We start from the raw sequence: 12831 nt of genomic DNA on the forward strand, positions 1-12831 counted from the left end.
AAGTGCGGTGCTTGCATGATATCATGGGAGTTATTTCCACTCGCTCCTCCATGCCTCCCATCAGGGTCAAACGGCAAACGGCCCCTGAAAGCCACACCTGAGACACTGGTAACACCAAACTTCATGTGCTTTTTCACTGCCTTGTCTGTACAAGAATGCTTTAAAATGGAGGGACGGAGGGCACAAGCAAGCTGTAGCACAAGAGCAGGGCACGATCTAGACAGCTGTAGGAAAAGTCGGAAGCTGAGCCCTGGCCTTGCAAAGGTGCTCTGAGGTCTGAGCTGGGACTCTGGCTTCAAAGCAGCCTCCTTCCATTCTCACAGCCGGCACAGTTCTTTCTCTGCCTGCTGTAGCTCGGAAGCTGCAAGGCTGACCCCAGCTGGCCACAGCAGGGGGGTATTCCTGGGGCTGGGGAGGAGATAAATGGGCTGACACCACCCTACCAGGAATCCTCTCCTTGAAAGCCAATCCGGAGCACCTAGATGGCTGAAATCATCTAAGTGTTGCTTTGCAGGTAAAGGAGCGGGGAAGGACAGGGAGGTAGCTTGTCCCAGCTGTTTCAGCTAACAAATGCAAATTTACGCTGAAGCAAAAGTCCAAGAGACACAGTTTCGGAACAATGTCATGAGTGATAGGGAAAGATTTACAGTATTTTTAATTCAAGCAAGCAAGCATCCCTGCTCCAAATTTTGAAGATTAAAATCCAAATGCATGGAGAGGAAATCCCACCTCGGCATTACGATTCTTTCCAAAGACGTTCATGTCACCTCTAAACCTTTTTCTGGGGTAATAGGAGGAGTTTCCACCACATCCATCAGCCAGGAACTCTCATGGATTCTGAGAAGTGCACGGGGTTTTTGTTGTTGTTGTTGTGTTTGTTTCTGATTGTTTCACTTACTGCATTTGCTCACATGCCTGTCACAGTACTAAACACAGTTTTTTTATTTCTTCATCATGTTACACTTTTGCATCTCATTTACGGAAAGTCACTTTTCCAGTGTGCTTTGTCTTTGGTGGACTCTTCAGCATGGATCAATTGTTCTCAACACACATTAGATTTTGCGTGTTCTACCACTTCACTTTTCTGTATTTGCCTTTAGCCTATTATCCTACAATACTTTATCTTATTAGCATTTATTGTTAGCCCAAGTGGATGACACCAATTTTTCCAGCAACTAAAGAGTAACACAATGTTTGCCAGTTGTATGATGTGATTTGCGTAAACTAAGGAGTTTATCTTTAGATCCGTGTGCCTTCCAATGCCTATAACAGACTTTAAGAATACGATAAAAAGCTATTGCGACTCATCAAGCGTTGCTCTTTTGTAGCAGCTGAGAAACAAGTTGCTTCAATGCATTTACACAGTAATATGATACATGAACTTCTTCATTGATAGAAGTCTTGAAAACCTCTTATTAGAAATGCCTCAGCAAATTTCTGTTCTCCAAACAGAGTTATAAAAAAAACCCCTCAGAGCAAATAACAGAATTATTCCACAATCTTCGTTGAATTCCTTCAAATACCGAAAGTGTGAAAAAGTGCAACCTTAGCTTGAAGCCTTAGTATTTATTGCCTGCTTCTCCAAAATCTCATCAATGTGACCAAACTGGACAATTAACATTTGCCTCTAATTACTAGAATTTCCTTTTCTTAAAGATTAACTATAAACGCAACAGTTGTTCATCTTATTTCTCGAGCTTGTTTCACTGATTCAATTTACAGCTTTTGAATTTTTTAACTGTTTTACTGTATTTTCAGAGGTTCTCATATTGAATTCTGATAAAAGCAATCTTAGATCAAAACAAATTAGATCAAACTTTAATGGCTATTTTTTCTGAGATTTGCACAATCCAGAGAGAGAAAGAGAGAGGGACAGTAAAACTACACGTCACCTTCAATTAAATCTATATAATAAAATCAATTCTAGAGAATATTTATCTGACTACTACTTTGCATATGAAATTTCTGCTCAGCCTGAAGAGGTAAAACTGACTCCCATAGCAACAAAACAGAACCAAATATGCAAGGTTCAAGTCACTTGTTTATTGATACTCTCTGGCTTTCTCTCCTAGTTACAAGGAAATGTGTTGCATTTTTAGGGCCAGTAATTTTTAATTGAGATACAAATAGTTGCCAGCCATTCACAACCTCTCTCAAACACTAGAGTTCACTTTTCCCTTATAACAAACCTGTCCACATAGGAAGAATGTTTAGAGAGCAATCATTCTAGAAACTCTGTAGAACATCTGGACTATATCAACCACCAGGAATGACTTTTGTGACTGATACACTCCAAATATATTCCCTCAAGGGCCAAGGGCCAGCTTATGTTGACTGAAGAAAAAAAATAGCCATAGTTCACTTTTTATTAAAAGTAATTGCATGCTCTCCATGCAATATCTTCCATTCACAGGCTTTGCCGCTTTGACATGCATCTGATGCCTGTGCATTTCTACTGGCCTCCTGGTTTTTTATTTTTATTTTCATTTTTTACTTATTCTCCTTCATCCTGACAACTCTGGAGTATTCCTAGTCCTTTCAAAGAACTATTTTTTGAGGCCTTATTGATTTGTTTGTACTTTCCTGGGTCTTTCCTTTAACATTCCCAACACCTTCCAATAATTGCTCTGCAATGCTTTGCAGCTTTTTCCTTTTACAGGCTGCATGTGAAAGCTTTAAAAGACACAAACTCCATCATCACACACTAACAGCCTTTAACATACTCCGTGTGTCATTCAGAATCTTAGCACCGAGCCAAAAAAAAAAGGACTACAAGTGCTGTGCTGGTTACACTACTTGTCTGATATTGTCAGTCATGCACGGTCATGCACCCCTTAAAGAAAGAAGCAGGATTGATTAAACATTAATTATATGAATTATTTACAAGCTGTCTGGCCTTGTGAAAGGACCAGGCTGCAGTAAAATTTACACCCCAGAAAAAGAAGAACTTTCCAATAACTGTATCTTTGCGAGTTCTATCCTGTGACTTGCAGTAGTATAAACCCACTTTAGGACCAACTAAAAGGTCACTAAAGTTACAATCTTCAGGCTTGGGCTTTACATAATGCACAGCATTAGTCCCACTTTTTCTTATCTTCCAGCCTAATTAAGAGTTTTCAGAAACTTGAAAGCTTTCTCATTTTACGACTTTGTAGCTGAACCCAATAAAGATACTTAACTGCTATTGTAAAGTTTGGATGGGCTTGCTTTATGGCAGGCCAGCATGGTTCCCTGTAATTTGTATTTTCCTTCCTTTGAGAAACTGGTGACTCTTTCTAGCTGCTGGAAATCTCAGTGACCACCATTCATGCTTTGGCATCCTTCAAGGGAAATGAGTGGAATGCCCCACATATTGGATTGCTCTCATGTTGTGGCTACCTGGAAGCTTCAGCTGGTGCAGGTAGCCACGATGGCCACCTCCTCTTGGGGCATGCAGCAGGGAGAGTCATCTCAGTGCTTCACCTTCATAAGGTGCTATTTTTTCAACTATAAAACCATTAACAGCTTGGGCCTTACATTCTTCAGAGACCACATTCTCTTCGTTATGACCATCAAAATCCACTGAGATACTTTCATGACTGTACATCCATGCAAAAAGTTCAAACAGCAAGGAATGCTGAAAAGCATTGACCAAGGCTGTGGTGCGCTTCCCACTTGCAATGGCTGCATTTCCCAATCCTTCACATTACATCAAACCTAGAAGTTCTAGAAGAGTTGAAAAGCCTTTTTTCCTTGGGCATGTAACAAGGAGGATTAAGCAGGAAGCAAAACACTGACATTAATTAAATCAGGTATTTTGCATTTTGTTTGTTTAGGGTTTTTTTTCCCTTCCCTTGTTATTTTTGAATGTGATTTCATGCCCTGAGCCTTTGGGAAACAGCAAAGATAATATATCCCCAGTGCTGAAGAAAAAAACCCCTCAATATCTCATCTTATTGAATTCATTTCAGTACCTTACTCTGTGAGTGGAACATTTTCACTGCTTTATCTTTGAAGAGAAATGGGCAATAAATAACAAAACCCAGTGGAAACAAAGAATGGCTTTTGGGATCTTCCTTCCCAAAGCTTAGTCAATAACAGCGAAGCAGAAGTGGGGGAGAGAGGACAGCTTCAGCTGATCAGGTTGGATGTCCAGATCCCTTCTGTCACTCCTCACAGAAAGGGAAATGCTCAGTGGTACAAGGAAATATTATTAAGAGAAAGGAGAAGTGGGCAATTATTCTTGCTGAAAAACTCGCACCTCAGGAATGAATGTTCAGAGGTCACAAGGGTGTGGACACATTTACCAGTAACTAATTCTTTATGACGGTCATGAAACTCATTGGAAGGACCGTTTTAGATGAAAGGGGAACTTACTCAGTTGTAATTAATGATAATATCTTCATCAATATAATATCACCCTCAATGAGTGTTTATTGATTTGTGTGTGTATTTTCTTATAACAAGTTAATAAATATTTAGTAAAACAAACCTGTATACAGGTGTTCATTTTCTTCAAAGGAGTACCACTCCCCTAAATAAATCAGTCAGTAGCTAGGAGCCTAGCTTGGACTGTAGCTTTTCCTTTCTCTTACATACATGGTGGCCACAAAATGCACTCTGAGCGAAGGCTGCTTTGTCCAGCGTTGGTCCTGAAGATCAAGCAAGCCTATTTCCAGCAAATGGCAACTCACGTGAACAGCCCTGTTCATGTGAGCAGCGTAACAAAGCAGCCTTTTCATTCAAGAGATTGCCTTCCCTTCCGCAGACTGGAAAATCACAACTTGCAATTTTCCAGTTCAGGGAAGTGAAGCAACAATTGTGTGTGAATTTGTTGCACTGACATTACACTGCTCCCATGAGTGCACCACTCCTGTGAGTTTTATTTTGGTGTAGGGCGGTTTTCTTCATACAAGTGAGCAAGCTTTAGATTACGAGTGCTGATTCTCAGATTCAGGAACCATTTTACTAAAAGCATGCAAAGGTAGCTAATTTATGGGCATTACATTAACCATGGGAGCGGGTGGGGGGATCTATTTAAATTTTGAGCAAGTTAATCTTTCTCTTAGTGACTTTAATGTACTCCTGAAAGCAATTTTGTGGCAAAAATGGAAATTCTGATGTATATGGAGAGGAATTTGTTTAATCAAATTTACTAATGTAAGCAGCAGGCAGAATATCCTATGAATGTAACTAACCTCTTCCACCACAGAGCTAACGGTGAGAAAGCGGGGCTCCAGAGGAGGGAAAGAAGTGACCGAGTTGTCCAAAGCATAGTGGGCAACTAAGTGGGGCCATTTTCTGAGCACTATATTTTAAAAAATGCAACAATACTTATTCTCAAAGTCTTTTGTTTTTAGGAACCCAAGGAAATCCCCCATATCTTCCAGAAAAAATCAAGTTGGGGGAATTTAGCATGGCCGTTTCAATTTCAAAGCAAAATATTTCACTGATAATAATATAACTAAGATCAGTGCAGCAAAAACTACACAAAATTATGCCCCAAACACTACCATTTCACACCATGTGCTCACAAAATCCAACCATATACATGCAAACCATTTTTGCCAAGTTATATTTTGTATATTTCCTGATGTGTTTTCTTTCAGATAGAGATAAAAAGAGCTTGGTTCTCTGGATTGACCCCTGGGGACAATTATTCTCTTAATTGTTTTACAAACTCAAACTTTTTGAATGGTGCTTCAAACTCGCAAGTGTGATGCCAAAGCTTTTGTCTGGTTGCCATCTTGCTTGAAGCATTTCCATTTAAAACAGCTTTTAAATGGAAATGTTAGTAACAAACATTTTCAGGGATGCTCTGGCTCAAAGGAAATTAATTCTAAATGATCCCTTTGAATGTCACTCATTTCCTTAGAATTAGAGCACCTCCAGTCAGAAAAGAACAGTGCTCAAGCTCATACTCACTCAGAGTGCTTAAAAGGTAGACCAAATAAAACAACCAAGGGCATCTTCCAAGGCAAAGTTAAGCTCCCACTGATTTAAATGGGAGAAGAAATCTGTTGAACTTGGGGTGCAATCCTTTATGTTTAGATAGACCATTTAGATTTACAGTAAGAGCCTTTGAATTGTGGTGCTGGAGAAGATTCCTGAGAGTCCCTTGGACTGCAAGGCGATCAAACCAGCCAATCTTAAAGGAAATAAACCCTGATTGCTCTTTAGAAGGTCAGATACTGAGGATGAAACTCAAATACTTTGGCCACCTAATGAGAAGGAAGGACTCACTAGAGAAGACCCTGATGCTGGGAACAATTGATGGCAAAAGGAGAAGGGGAAGCAGAGGATGAAGTGGCTAGATGGAGTCACTGGGGTGGTGGGTGTGGGCTTGGGTGGGCTCTGAGGGATGGTGGAGGACAGGAGAGCCTAGAGGAATGTTGTCCATGGGGTCATGATGGGTCAGGCATGACTTAGTGACTAACAACAAGAGCTGCATGCTCCCACAGGTGCCAACCTTCCAGTATTTCTCCATCGGTAAGTATTCTGGGCATGTTTTCCAACTGGAAAAAGGGCAGGCAAGCAGTGCCCATCAACTCATTCAGACACACACACACACAGTGGGCAGTCTCCCTGAAGGCTGACATGTCCCCTAGTAGTTCTGGGGCTCTGCATTATGCCGAGGAGGGCTCAGCTATGTATGGGTCACCAGTTGCCCAGCATTTAGCACTCCCTTCGGTGCCTTCCCAGCCTGAGAATCTGACTCTCCCACTGGCACCAGACTCTAAGCATCTCACTCTGTAGCTTCTCCTCCCTCAAACACACAGGAGCATGACACAGGCCCTGGCCCTTTATAAGAACTGTCATCTACATCCAGCAGGAGAGGCGCCTTTGAAAGACCAGGCCTCCTTAAGGTCTCCACCAACTACAGTCTTTGTGGGAGAGTATTTCAGGTGGCATCTCCTGCAGGGCGCTATCCACGGTGTAAACAGGACCGAGAAATCAAGCAGTGAGAGCCATCTTACATCTGCTTCCCATGAACCCCTTGCCTTACCAGGTAATGTGGGCATTCTGTTACCTCAGGAGGTACTGAGCAATCCAGACATACCTGACCCATAACCACAGAAGAATTACAGCTGCCAGCAGAAAGAGCACTTTGAAAGGGGACCAGGCTGGAACAATAAAATATGTAGAGATGCAAGGCCTCACAAGAACCTTCATTTTATGTATTTATTTAATATACTGGCCAATAGTTAGGCTCTCTATTATTTAATATAAATTAAACAATAATTAACTTTCCATGGCAAATAGGGAACAGACTTTTGCTGGCTCAAGCTACTTGTCTACTTTACCCTGTATCACCTATGCTGGCTCGCAGGAACCTTCCGAGACTTTAGGCAGAGGTCTTTTCCAACCCCAGTTGGAGACTAAAACTGTGGCTTTCTGCATGCAGAGTGTGTGCTCCTGGGAATTACCGGGGGGTAAAGTTATCTTAGATCAGTTCTTTCCAAGTGTCTGGTCTCTCCACATGAAGAGCAATATGGTGGAGAAAACAGAATCATTGCTTAGATCCCCAGAACATCATACTTCTAGAATTACTACTACTTTCGATTCATTCTAGAGTGAGAGTGATATTCACACTGTTAGTGCTGTAAGCACGAACTCATCTATTTTCAGATATGATGAAGAGAATCCTGTAAGGATTGAGGCATGATTGTCAATGCCTCAATCATTAGAAGATTTTTCTGTGTTGGGGGGGGGGGATTTCAATAGAATTGGGTGCCTTCAATTATATAGACTGAACATGAATTTTAATTTCCTTGACAGAGTAAGATAGAGATTTAATGAGTCTTCCATTAGGTTCAACCAGTCTCTCTTGATTTCTTGATCAGTTGCAGCTGAATGTGTGAACTGACTCAGCTGAAAAGCATTGTGTCTGTGGCGATGTGAAGCGATATGACAAGTTCTCTCTGTGGCGTTCGATCCAAGACGGCTCATTTACAGTATGACAGTCACCAGATAATGATAAGAGCTGGAACTGAAGTTATCTACACAAATACGTACATGCATGCGCTACGGTTGCATGAGCTCTTCACTTCCCTAGACTCCGGTATGGCTTTCTAGCTTAAGGCGACTCGAATGGCTAGTGGCTAGTCCGAGTTTCCAGAAATAAATAGCATTGCATGTCACCAGAGAAAAGGGTGTTAGCGTGGGGAGACTGTCTCTATCCAAGAGCAAGCAGGGACAGTAAACACGTTTACTTGGTTGAAAGTGAAATGATGCTTTGAACACTCCAGAAGCAAAAAGTAGTAGTTACTGGGCAGAGAGCTGGTTTTGCATGAGACAGAAAGAACCCACATCATTTGGATGACACTTTTATCCCATTAGAGCTGAACCAAACTTTTTAGTGCTGTCTATTCTCTGAGTAAACTACACAGAAATCTTCGGGGGGCAGGGAGGTGATAAAACCTTCCTCAAGTGTACAAGGTTGTTGAGGATCCCACATCCTTTTTGACATTTGAAAGATGTCCTGCAACCGTCCACAATGCACAATGGCACAGCAGGCTAACTGCATCTTCGGGCCTCAACGCCGACAGAATCCTGACCCAAAAGCACAGCCAGTAGCCTACAAAGAGCCTCATGCTCCTACAGCTGCTTGAACACCCTTTTTCAAAAAAGGGGCGGGGACCTTGCATGTCTTGAGTAGTTAGGGTAAACCTTACCTCCTAGCAACCTGAGGATTTCTATAAAGCTTCCTTGAAGAAGTTTTACGTTCCTTTCCTCTAAAAAGGCATGATGCAATCTAACAGGTCAGAGATTCTGCTTTGAGCCACTGTAAAACCCTATTTGGGCATCTGAAAAGTACTTAGCACAATCTCATCCTCATGATTGCCTATGTAGCCTTCACAGGCATCCCAATCCTGCAGGATTCCTGTAGATTTTCCATTCTGTGGATGTTGGACCCTGCACACAAGCACCACAGGGGGCTTGTGTAATGTGTGCATTACTGGCGTGTGACCCAGATATGGGTACAGATACTGTATCCCTATCTGGGTATGGCTACCCAGATAGGGGTACAGCTCAGATTTGAGGGCGTCCGCCCTTTGGCCTTTCTTAGAAGAACGAGTGAAGTCACTTATACATCCAGTACTGCCACTGTTGTGTAATTTCTGAAGGCCTTCTGAATACATTTGGTGGATTTCCATCTTCTAGAAGTAAAGAGAAAGGCCTTCCATATATTCAGACAAGCTGTATTCCTAACTCCATAACCATCTATAGCACATACCTTTATTAGAACTCTTTTAAGATCACCACGCGTTCTTGCTGAGTTAATTCCTGAAAGAGCCAATTCTATGTGACAGCAGGCCTATCCCAAGAGGTCCACTTGTGGGAAAAAATACCCAAACTAATAAAAACAAAAAAAGACAAACAACCCAGCCATAAGACTGCAGCAATCCTTTTCCATTTGGTACAAAAGGGCAATCACAGGTCCCCACTCTATTTCAGCATTCCATATTCAAATACAGAAAGGAAACTATTTCAGGAAATTAATTACCATAAAAAATCAAATAGACATAGGCCAAACTCAGTGCAGGGAAGGGATTCCCTAAAGGACTCTTTCCATTCAACGCACCCATTTAATTCTCCACACTGCAATAATTGCACCACTTCCTAAGCAATAAATCATCCAGACGGAATATAATAGCTTTTCATCTCCCCACCCTCTTCTCCTGCCGTTCTTAATCCATGAAAAAAAAAAAAAACATCAAGGACACTCTACAGCATGAGAATAATGTCCATCAATTCCTACTATTTGCAAGTATAAAACTCCCTCCAGTAGTAAACGCAGTGGATGAGTGAAGACAGGATTGTGGCCAAAGGAGAGAAATAAGAAAGAAGGATCTGTATGCTATGTGGAACCTCATGGTTTAGAGAAGTATGAAGTATCTTTAGGGAAATAAAAACTAAAGGGCAGGGTTGAGAGGAGACCAGCCAAACCCGCAGGCCCAGTGCCCACAGCATGGTAAGTGTCTGGGCAGGAGAAAAACTGGGAAAAGAGGGAATTTTATTTATTTGATGTATAAAACTGCATCCAGTAGTCCCAACCAGGACTCTCCAGACAGTGTAAATCCAGCAACAATATCATACAAAATTATACAATAAATCCCAATTAAAATACATTAAAACTATTAAAAACATAAACTAATTCCAATAAAACGTCCACGTAGTATTTTACAAAATTAATCCTTGGTCGATGTCATGGTTAACTATCAAAAGAGTTGTTTCATTTGAACACACAAGAAATTTTTAAATTATTATAATGCAGACAGAAAACCAGCTGTGTGTTAGCTACTTTTACATTGCCTGAAGGACATAACTAGTTCCAAAATCTACTCTCAAGCAATGGGATATAAATTTGTTCAGTTACAGGTGAGACAAACACTTGGAAAATAACTTAGACATGCATTCCTGGACCTTAAATAACAATTAAGGCTATCACAGCAAATGATAAATGATGTGCAGCCCATCCTTAAGGGTTACTGATACCCTTAAAAGAAGCAACAGTTGGTAAATCCAAGACTGCCTTCCAATACCCACCCAACTTCAAAATACCAGGCCTCTGCAACCCGAAAACTAAGGGACATCAATGTCAAGGAAAGCGAATCTGCAACAAAGCAGATTTTCACATGATTCTCTAGGTGGCACTCTGGTCAGTTGCATGTATGAGTTTTCATCTTCACAGAACAACAGTAAGAATATTCTAGAACTGGGAGACAAAAGCCTGCTCCTACCTTCTTGCTCAGTTGCTAATGAACCAGAAAAGCAACCTCCACCTAAACTGCAAGGGGCATTCTCCAGAAGCACCTGTAGCAAGAAAGGGAAAGGAGTTCTGGGACCGAACAATTGACCACTTGAAGAACCTAAGTTTTAGCTAAACAAGGTGTGTGTGTCTGTTCTCTTTTATGATCTCTGTGCTGGTACACATATAGGAAAGCAGAAAGATAAGCTACAAGGAGGTGGGCTGGTTTTGGTGTGTGTGGAAGTCTAAGTTTTTTCCCCTAGAAATTGTAGCTCTTTCTTATTTTGGTACATTATTTGTCTGAACTGGATGCTTCCAGAATCACTTGCTTTTAATTACCACCCTGGATTGTTTCTGCTTATTTATCCACATGAATTAGACTCTTTGAAGTAAGTAAAATGCAATTATATATGTTGACAACAACATAAACCAATACCACACTGCAGTAAAATAATATAAAAATCAAAATCAATTTTGAGAGTCATAGGATCATGAGGTTCGTCCATCATTTTTGATGAGGACCTTGACATCTAATGGGTTGTGAGTTGTCCACGGTGTGTCCGCAGGTGGCTGATAAGGTTGATATGGGCATGGAGTGTTCTGCCACATGTCAGGCAGATGTGTGGGCACCACTGTTGCAGCATTTGCAACTCTGGCTTTACAGAGTGCTCACTTCTCTTGTGCTGTGCTTGTCCTTCTGGCTTCAGAAGTTTGGCGGCCTTGATGGATCAGCATAGGATCATAGCACTGGGATCAAGCTCGGAGAACAGGCAGTCCAACCCCCTGCTTAATGTGGGCCACACACTACATCCCTGGTAAGCAACCATTCAGCCTATGCTTAAATATTTTCAATGAAGGAGAATGTACCACCTCTCAAGGCAATTTGTTCCACTGCTGAGTAGATCTCACTGTTAGAAATGGTCTCCTAATGTTTAGCTGATATCTGCTTCCCTCTAATATCCAGCTATAGGTTCTAGTCCTGCCTTTGGGAGCAACAAAGGACAAGTCATCTGAAAACATTTTTTAAAAGGAGAACACTAGTGAGAAGGAAGAAAACTCTCCATAATGTGAGGACAAACCTGAATACCGAGTTCAAGGAGAAATTTTAGTGTGAATTCTAAACTTAAAGAAAAGTGGGGAACATATTTTATCAGCTGGTTTGCACTTTCTTTCAATCTTATTGCCTTCCCCTCTACGTTTGTTTTTGGCATTATAGGTGATGCTGCTACAGAGGAGCGCAACAAACCACCCTCAACCAGGATAAGTCCACCAGATCAAAGAAAGCTGCCCCTGCCCCAGCCATTCAGCAACTTCCCCACACATGTGGTTTACCTGAGCCTCACCTGTCACACTAGCAGTTGCTACCATGGCCTGTTAAAGGGTCAGCGTCAACATTAATGCTGACTGGAAGTGGTCTGGATTCTTTTACGTGTATGTAGGTCCCAGAAGAATGCAGAAGATGTTGCATCTACTATGGATGTCTCGTGTATTTTTAAGAAGGATTGTATGTTGCAGTGTTGAATGGTAACTTTGTCAGGTATAGTGCTTCACAGTAAAGGTAAAGTTTTGCAGGTTGGAATACTCAATGACAGACAGAACTCTATGCACATTGAAGGAAATAACATGCTAGGGAAAAGTGCTTACTATAGTCCACTAACTAACTAACCAAGCAAGCAACCTCCCTTCCTTCCTTCAATTTCATTTTTATACTGCCCAATCACCAAGGCTCTCTGGGTGGTTAACAAAAGTTAAAGACACACAAAGAGGAAAAACAGGAGAGGGGGACTAACACAAGACAGTAAAACCACAGCAATAGCCACTGAATCAGCACAGAGGTATAGCAGCAGTACAGGATAAAATGTAATATTAAGTCTAAAAGTAAACTGGTAAAATGCTGAGAAAATAAAAAGGGTTTCACTCGGCGTTGAAAAGAATAGAGATGGGACACCAGGTGCCCCACTTTGGGGAGCTCATTCCATAGCCGGGGTGCCACACTCAAAAAGTTCCTTCTCCTAGTAGCCACCCTCCTTACTTCCTTTGGAGGGAGCACTTAGGGAAGGGCACCTGAGCATGCTAGTTTCCTGTGTGAAGGAGCTACT

General features: G+C 41.5%; 1 protein-coding gene across 2 annotated transcripts in view; it reads right to left on the reverse strand.

The window, feature by feature from the left end:
- Window positions 1-12831, reverse strand: part of GRID1 (glutamate ionotropic receptor delta type subunit 1) — a 759138-nt gene that overhangs the window by 296034 nt on the left and 450273 nt on the right. The window lies entirely within an intron of this gene.

The sequence above is a fragment of the Varanus komodoensis genome, unplaced genomic scaffold (genome assembly GCF_004798865.1).
Source record: "Varanus komodoensis strain SLA01 unplaced genomic scaffold, ASM479886v1 scaffold11, whole genome shotgun sequence".
In the NCBI taxonomy this organism is placed as follows: domain Eukaryota; kingdom Metazoa; phylum Chordata; class Lepidosauria; order Squamata; family Varanidae; genus Varanus; species Varanus komodoensis.